The sequence below is a fragment of the Corvus kubaryi genome, unplaced genomic scaffold (assembly GCF_017639235.1).
Source record: "Corvus kubaryi isolate FWS band 111438036 unplaced genomic scaffold, C.kubaryi_AGA036_p1.0 37334, whole genome shotgun sequence".
Taxonomy (NCBI): Eukaryota; Metazoa; Chordata; class Aves; order Passeriformes; family Corvidae; genus Corvus; species Corvus kubaryi.
Window position 1 is genome coordinate 10,242,243 of NW_024581108.1, and position 7,500 is coordinate 10,249,742.

At 52.8% G+C, this 7,500-nt stretch overlaps 1 long non-coding RNA gene across 2 annotated transcripts in view; it reads left to right on the top strand.

Moving 5' to 3' along the window:
• The first annotated feature begins 6 nt into the window (after positions 1 to 6).
• The window catches only part of LOC121665675, an 11,999-nt gene continuing 4,505 nt past the window's right edge, over positions 7 to 7,500 (top strand). Inside the window, exons 1-2 of one of the 2 annotated variants that reach the window (XR_006016454.1) lie at positions 7 to 5,400; positions 7,104 to 7,206. This is a non-coding gene — a long non-coding RNA (uncharacterized LOC121665675). Of the gene's footprint in view, positions 7,207 to 7,500 lie in introns of both variants that reach the window. The other variant, XR_006016453.1, reaches the window with a different exon arrangement.

A 7,500-nucleotide genomic window follows, 5' to 3' on the forward strand; every position in this document is an offset into this window, starting at 1 on the left:
TCTCCTGCAGGCTCCGTTTTGCCATCCTCCCGCCAGCCTGCAGGTAGGCTTTCCTGTTCATAGGTAGGCTTGTGGTGCTCGTAGGAAGGTGACATCCAGCTCCAAGTCTGTGGTTAATCAAGCCTGCTTGGTGAAGTTGAACAATTTAATCAGTGCCTGACAAAGCCTTGGATATATCTCTGTTATATCAAACTGTCTTCAAATGTAAAGCAGTCGTCAGACGCGAGATGTGGGGGAAGTAACAACACACTGGCAGTTCCTGCCCTGGTCCTGGGAGAAATGCTGTGTGGCTGCACCACAGTACAGCCATTCGAGCACGGCAGCCTGTACTGGTGTGTGTGGCCATGTCAAGGCCGAGGTGATGCTCCTGTTCCCAGGACGGTCTCGAACTATTTACCAGATTACAGCTTGGGTATGCATTACTTAGCAACCCTTGCCAGGAACGCTTTTCCTTTGCTTGGTGAGAAGGCTGGAACTCTTCCTTCAAGGACACTGTCAGATAACTGCCCTGTTGCTTGTGTGCAGAGTTTTTGCGATACAGTGGCAGGACGATGGGATCTGAAGGCCCCTCAGATGTGGCACTGAACGGCACTGTGTGGGTTTGTCCTGTTTCTTGCAGGAAACATGCCCCACCCATGCTTCATGCCCTGCCCAGCCTGCTGCTTCATCTACAGGTGTAGAAGAAGGGTGGGGTTTTTTTGGTTAAGATGTTACTGTCTTGGGACCTGGTTATTTTAGCAAGTTTTTTTCCAGTTCCAAGTTAACACTACGATTCTGATGAGTTGAAGCACAGAAAATGGTATCCCCGTCCTGCCTGTTGTTTTCTTGGTCAAGCCTAGACTGTATTTATTGCTTCTCAAACGGTAGCTGGGTTTGCCGGGCTTTCAGATCTTCCCTGGGGTGACAGTGCTGACTGTCCACGCTAGAATTGGCAAGTAGAGTTGAAGTTATGTGCTTTGTGAGTAATATGGTAATTTTTTTTCTGAGTACCAGTTCGATTAAACAGTTTTGTGGGTCGTTGTTTTTTTGTTTGTTTGTTTGTTTTTTTTAAATGAGATTAATGCTGCTTAAAACATAAAAAGAAAGTAATTAGACATAAAATAGGGCGTTTATTTATAGTGGTCTAATTGAAGCGGCTCCAGTTGTTAGTGTTAAAATAGTATAATCTCCTTATGGTGCAGGCAGCTGTAGAAATAGGAAAGCATTTTAAACTAGTAGAAGGGTTTTCACACTCGCTTCCTCAATGAGGCGCCGTCTTGCTTTTCCTCTGTTCTTAAAGATGACTGCAAACCTGGTTCGATCGGGATTCTCCATATGCACCTACGCTGCAAAGCACATCCGGCCGGCCGGAGGAGGTGCCGGCTGCCGGCGGTGTTGGCAGAGCCTCGCTTGTCCGGCCGCTCTGGGCCTTGCCGGGACACGTCGCATTTCTTGTCCACCGCTTTGGGCGTGTCTCCCCAGCGTGGGGAGCCCCCCAAGACCGGCCGAACCCATTCTCGAGCCCCCGCTGCCGAGGAACGCACCGTGCCGGCGGTGCGGGGCAGTGCGGGGCGGGGCGGGCTCGGGCGCGGCGCCGCCGGGAGCCGCTGAAGGGAGGACTTCAAAGGAGCCGTCGGGGGCGAGAGGAGGCGGACAAAGCAAGCGCCGGGCTACCGAACACGGGGCTCCGCCGGCGAATTTTAAGGCGCTTTAAGTCTAAAGGAGAAGTGACAAGGCAATCATCTCCTCGGCTCGGCTGCGGATGGGAGGGCGGAATCTTGCTAACAGCTCGTGTATCTGTATATTTAATTGCGACCTGGCTGCATGTTCCTGTTGAGGAAGGATGCAGATCACAAGCGAATCTATAAAAACGCGGTTGACAAGCCCGGGAAAGGGATAACTGACAGATGAAACGAGAGTCAGCGCGGAGCTAACTGGCAAACGCATTGGTACAAAGTCAGATACCTTCTGAGAGGAGGAGTAATTTGTTTTATTGCCGTGCTCCAGAGTTTTATCTCCTATCGATGTGATGGGGTAGAGAGGAGCTAATGTGCACTGTTTAGGATACAAACATGCAGATTAGATCAGACTTCAGACACAGTGTTTCACTCAAGATTTAGGACAGTCGGAGGAATAAACCAGGCTTCCCCCACCGAGGAAAACATGGAATTTTCTTTTAATGTTTTATGGGGATTTAAACTTCTTTAAACACAACTGCTGTGCATACGGATTTAGGGAGCTATCGGGATTTGATAGGGTCGGGAGCTGGGGCCCGGAGCTCATCGCCACCGTTGTGCAAGGCTGGGGCGCTGGTAGAGCATCAACCCGGCTCCCGTTTTCTTCACTTTTGTGTTACTTTAAGTTTTCAGTGAGGCTAGTGTAATTACGAGGCGTTTAACTTTTTGCCAGGCTCTTTCATTATGGCTTTGCATTTGCACCTCGCTTTTAAGAGAAGTAATAACATTCACAGTCAGGGGCAAATCCTGTTAATGAACAAATTAAAGTTCAAAACAGTTATTCAAGTTCACAGCCCCGCTCGCTGCTCCTTTAATAAGAGTTATACATGTTACTTTCTCTCGGGATCACTCCCCCTTTTATTACTTTTTAAGCTTTTCATAAGCACTAGCGGGCTGTACGGGCAGCTCCCAGCCTCTAAAGAGCCCACAAATCCTGAATGGAGCCCTAATCCGACCTTAATTTGGCAACTTTTGTAAAAAACATAAAAGCTCGGGTGCCACCCTTGTGCGCTCAGATTATAATGCCGCAGGGAACAAGCCGGGGGAAGGCCCCCTCTATCCCGCACCCACCTATTTGAGTTGGTTCCCTCCCCTCAGGAGCTGTGCAAAAAGCCTCTGTTCGTGCCTCACGGGCACCGGGAGAGAAATTAGGATCGATACCCTGGAAATTTCCCCCCCCGCCACGATAGCTCTACCAGGCTCTGCTGGGCGTGGGCTGCCGGGGCGGCCGGTGCCCCCAGCCCGTCCCGCAGCGCTGCCCTTGGGCCGGCTGCCTGCCTCAAGTGTTAGCGACGTGCAGTAAAAAAAAAAAAAAAAAAGAAAGATAAATCCTTGCGCTCTTCCTCTCTTCCCGCCCCCTGCCCCCGGCTCCTCTTCTCTTTCTTCAAACCTTTCGCGATTAGAGTGTCTGCACTCACCTCGGCATTTGCATAACATGAATCTAAATTCCCCTTGTCAGGGGCTGCCCCGGCCCAGGGCAGCCGCGGCTCCCGGTGGGACCGGGCGGGGAGCGGGGAGGCCCCTCCCGCGGAGCCGGGCTCTGGGCCGGGGGCGGCGGGCAGAGTCCAACAAAGCCCGGGGAATTTGACACTGGTTCAAGGCAGCGCCGGTGCAAAAGCGCTGTCTATGTACAAATAGAGGAGATCACACTCCCCATTATCTACCTCCTGGCGAGTGTTTGATTTGTGACATCAAAAGCTTATCAAGGCAAGCTCACCAAAAAAAAAAAAAAAAAAAAAAAGGAGAAGAAAAGAAAAAAAAAAAAAGAGAGAAAAAGAAGGAGGAAAAAGAAGTACCTCTTCATGGAGGGAGATCCCTATGGTTTGGGTGATGTAAAGGAGGGAGGAAGGGGCCGGTGTTGTCAAAACGCTGCCGGTGCCAGGGAGGCGATTCCTGCCCCGCCCGTGTCCCCGCGGGCCGAACGGCGGGGCGCTGGTGCGGGGCCGGCCGCGGGCGCACAGAGCAGCGGGCGGGCGGGCTGGCCCCGGCGGACGGCTGGAGGGAGGCCCTGATTCCTCGCAGCCATCCACACAGAAGTGGTTTGATATAATCACCATGACAACTGCCGCCTATAAGCATACAAATAATAGAGATGAAATAGACAAAAGATTAGCATGCCATGAAAAGTACAATAAGTTTCTTATTTAGCATTTAGATAACTGTCTTTCCTTCGGAGCAGGCTTCAAAGTTGAACCCAGTTTAGACCAAGAGGATTAATTCTTTCTCCCGCATGCTTCATTGAATCTCTCATTACCAAACTTTGTCTGTATTGATGTAAGATTTGATTGAAGATTAGAGCATTTAGCAAATCTTGCTTTTCTGCATGTATCAGGCCTTTTCAAGCGCAGACCGCGCTGCCCAGTGGTCAATACCCTTACTTTTATCCAGTGTCTGCTTCATTTAAACTTAATCAACTCCCTCAATGAACTGGAACAGGGAAACGTCCCTGAGGTAAGAATGTTGTGCTTTTCTTAGATAATTCTTTGCTCCCTCTCCCAATCCGCTGGCGTTAAACCTAAAATTGCTCTCTGATGAACTTAATCAATATGATAATGACAATTGGGGCTGAATGGCTCGGCCTGTACTCAGCACGGAAAAGGTAAGACGGCTGTGCCCCTTGCCCAAAAGCAACTTCTCCTTTCTCGCCTCTCCTTTTGTGTTCACTTCTCTCACCTTTCTTTCTCTCTCTCCCCCTCTTCCCCCCTCCATGACACCGACCGCTGTTCACGCTGGAGAATGATGCTTCTTTGTGCGGCAGGAGGACTCGTATGTCACCGCCCGGAGGAGCGGAGCGGAGCGATTGGCCGGGTGAATTATCTGCCTTGTTGCAGTGAATTATTTGCGCTGTTTCCTTTCCCAGTCAACAAGTTTCTGAGGTATAGAGCAGATCAATCAAAGCTGACAGAGCGCATGTGAAGCTTTTACTGTGTAAATCTGGACCTCTTGTCCCGGCTTCGTTGGCACTGGCATCTGTATATCATTTTTATACTGCTACCAGTAGAGCAATTTCAAAAGTATTTGCAAGGAAAATGGATGTCCCCATCTGTTCCTGGAATCATAAATGTGCCACTTTTGGAGGGTTTTCACTGGTAATCATATCTTTAATGATGAACAAACTTGTGATATATACCTTTCCATAAAATGGGGTTTTCTTCACTTTATTGTGATTGGCTGGGATAAATAGCTTTTCCATATGTTAGGAAGATAAAACATAAGATTACCAGACCTCGTTTGTTTGATCATAAACAAAAGAAACAATTCGCTCCAAACACTCTTTAAACAGAAACAACTGCAGAATTAAGTTGTATTAATAAGCTATCGATGGGTCAGGAGGCAAACAACTGTCTCCATAGAAAAGACAGCTGGTTTAAAATACGAATAGTCGGTCCTTCTCACTATTCGGGTGACCTTAATCTAGACGCGGATTTTAAATACTCGATGCTAATTTTGTTTTCCTTAAGATTGTCTTGCTTTTATGTCCACTGATTTTTTCTCTAGCTTGACTTTGAATTTCCTTAAGTGCCAGAGTGAGGATACGGTGCTGGGTAGTGCATTGCCGTGAGCTATATTTAGCAAGCAGCTGGAAGAGAAAACGTCCTCAGGAATCCGAACTGTTTTGTTGTAAATGTCCCTCCAGTCCCAGCACTGTAAACATAAACGCTCTTTCTGCAGACGGGAGCGCTGGGTAAGGATGGGCTCGGGGAGCCACTGTTGACCCCACGGCACTCTCCAGCAGCCTTAGAGGTGTCCAGGGCAATGAGAGGTGCCGTGGCCAGGGATGCCCGGCGGCGTGGCTGCCAGCCCACCCTCGCGGTGGGGGCAGCGGCGCCTGGGTTTCTCCCCGCCGGAGGCTCCCCTCTCCGCCCGGGGGAATTGTCGGATGCCCCCATTTCTCCGTGCAGAGTGCCTCAGCAGCAGGTTCACTGCCCGTTTAGGCGGGACAGCCCTCCCCGCCCGCCGCCGCCCCGGGCCGGGTACTCCGCGTCCGTGGGCGCTGGCGGAGCCGGTGCACTACGGCGGGGTCGGGTGGCACGGACAGCCCTTCCCCGCCCCTGGAGCAGCAACAGCACCCTCAGACCCACTGCCCGCTCCCTGCAAGGAGTGAGGGTCGATGCTAAACGAGGTCTCGCCCGCTGGGGCTTGGCCCTTCGGAAATGGAGACAGGGTTCCCGGGGCAGCCCGTGCCGAAGGGCCATCCCCGCCTGGCCGTCGTTCAGGGTGCGAGCCCCAGCGGCACTGAGACAGTGCTGGGGTACGCTCTGCTCCGCGCCTTGGGGACCCCGCGCCAGGCCCCGAGGCCCGACGGGGCGGGCGGCTGCACACGCCATCCCGAAACCCTCGTGTGCTCAGCGGCCAGGCAGCTCTGCCCGCTCCCCAGACGGCAAAGGGGGCAATTGCCGCGACACCGCGATGGAAGGAGACGCCTCCGAGCCCCTTCCTCCGGGCCTATGCCTCTCGGTGGGCACAGGGAGCCGGGGCAGCGCCGAGCGGGCGGGTCCCAGCTGAGAGCAGGGAGAGCGGCAGCCTCCAAGGGCGGGGCTTCCCAGCCTCGCCCGCACCGCACCGCGTTCCCGCGGCCGAGGGGGATGAATTGGTACCGGCGGGCGGGAAAGTGAGGAAGTTAACATCTCTTAAGGCCTGAAGAGACCATTAAATCATCTGCCTGGCCTTCTGCATTACAGGGCCGTATAACTCCATCCAGTCCTAAGGCATTAAGCCAGATAATTTGTGTTCGAGTAAAATGTGCCTTCAAGAAAGTCTCATGGTCCTGAGGGTTTCAAGAGATGGAGATTTTGCTCTTGTCCCGAAGAGTTTGTTGCGGCAGTTAACCCTTGTTTAAGGGATGAGCCTCGTTTCCATGACACACTGCCCTTGTTGAAATTACTCCCAATTGCCAGGCTTTTGTTTTGGAACCTCCTAGTCCCGTTGTTGCAGCTGCGGCAACCTCGGCTTCTCCCTTCCTTTCACACGGGTGTCGTGCCTAATGTTAGCACAGACGAGGCCCTGGCCCCTCCTCAGGCTGCCTGGGGTCTCCTGAGGCATCCAACACCTACCTAAGTCAGCCTGCCTGGTGACAGGAACAAGGAAGAGTCCCAGCACTTCAAATTGGGTAGGCCAATGGGACATACCATTTAAAACCACTGTTTGAGGGCCCAATCCTGCTTTACTGTGAAATCACGGGCCAACACGCCTTTCTAACCAAGCCAACACAAACTGGGAGAAGGACGAGGTACCTTCTTGAGAACCTCTGTTCTCTCCGCTGGGCAGGCAAAGCCTGAAGATGCCTGGATGTGAGTGATTGGGGTGCTGTGGGCTTGGAGTATTCGTGGAAGAGGAGAATATTTTATCTGTTGATCACCTAGGGCTCAAAAGATTTTATTTCTCTAGTAGGTCGTTGCTGCCCTCTGTCCTAGGGCAATGCTGTTGGCAGCAGGATGAAGCCAACCCCGCTTCAGAGGAGTAGGTCCCCAGCTGCTGGCGCCGGCCCGAGGTAAGGGAGCTGAACAGAAGCTGAAGAGCTGGTGCAGGGTCCCCGCCACAACCCAACAACACCTGTCTCCCCTTTCCCGCTGTGGGGCATCCCGTGCGTCTTGGATTCCCCCGCTTCCGGCGGCGCGGCCCAGGCCCACGCGGGGCGGGGACATGCCGGAGGCTGCGGGTGTCTGTCCCAGTCCGGCCCTCACCGTCACCATCCCTGTTCTCCTGACACAGATGTGGGGTGGGGGCCGCGCTCCCCGCCCTTACCGCTGACCCGGGAGGGGCCGGCCCCGGTGACGCTGGTTCC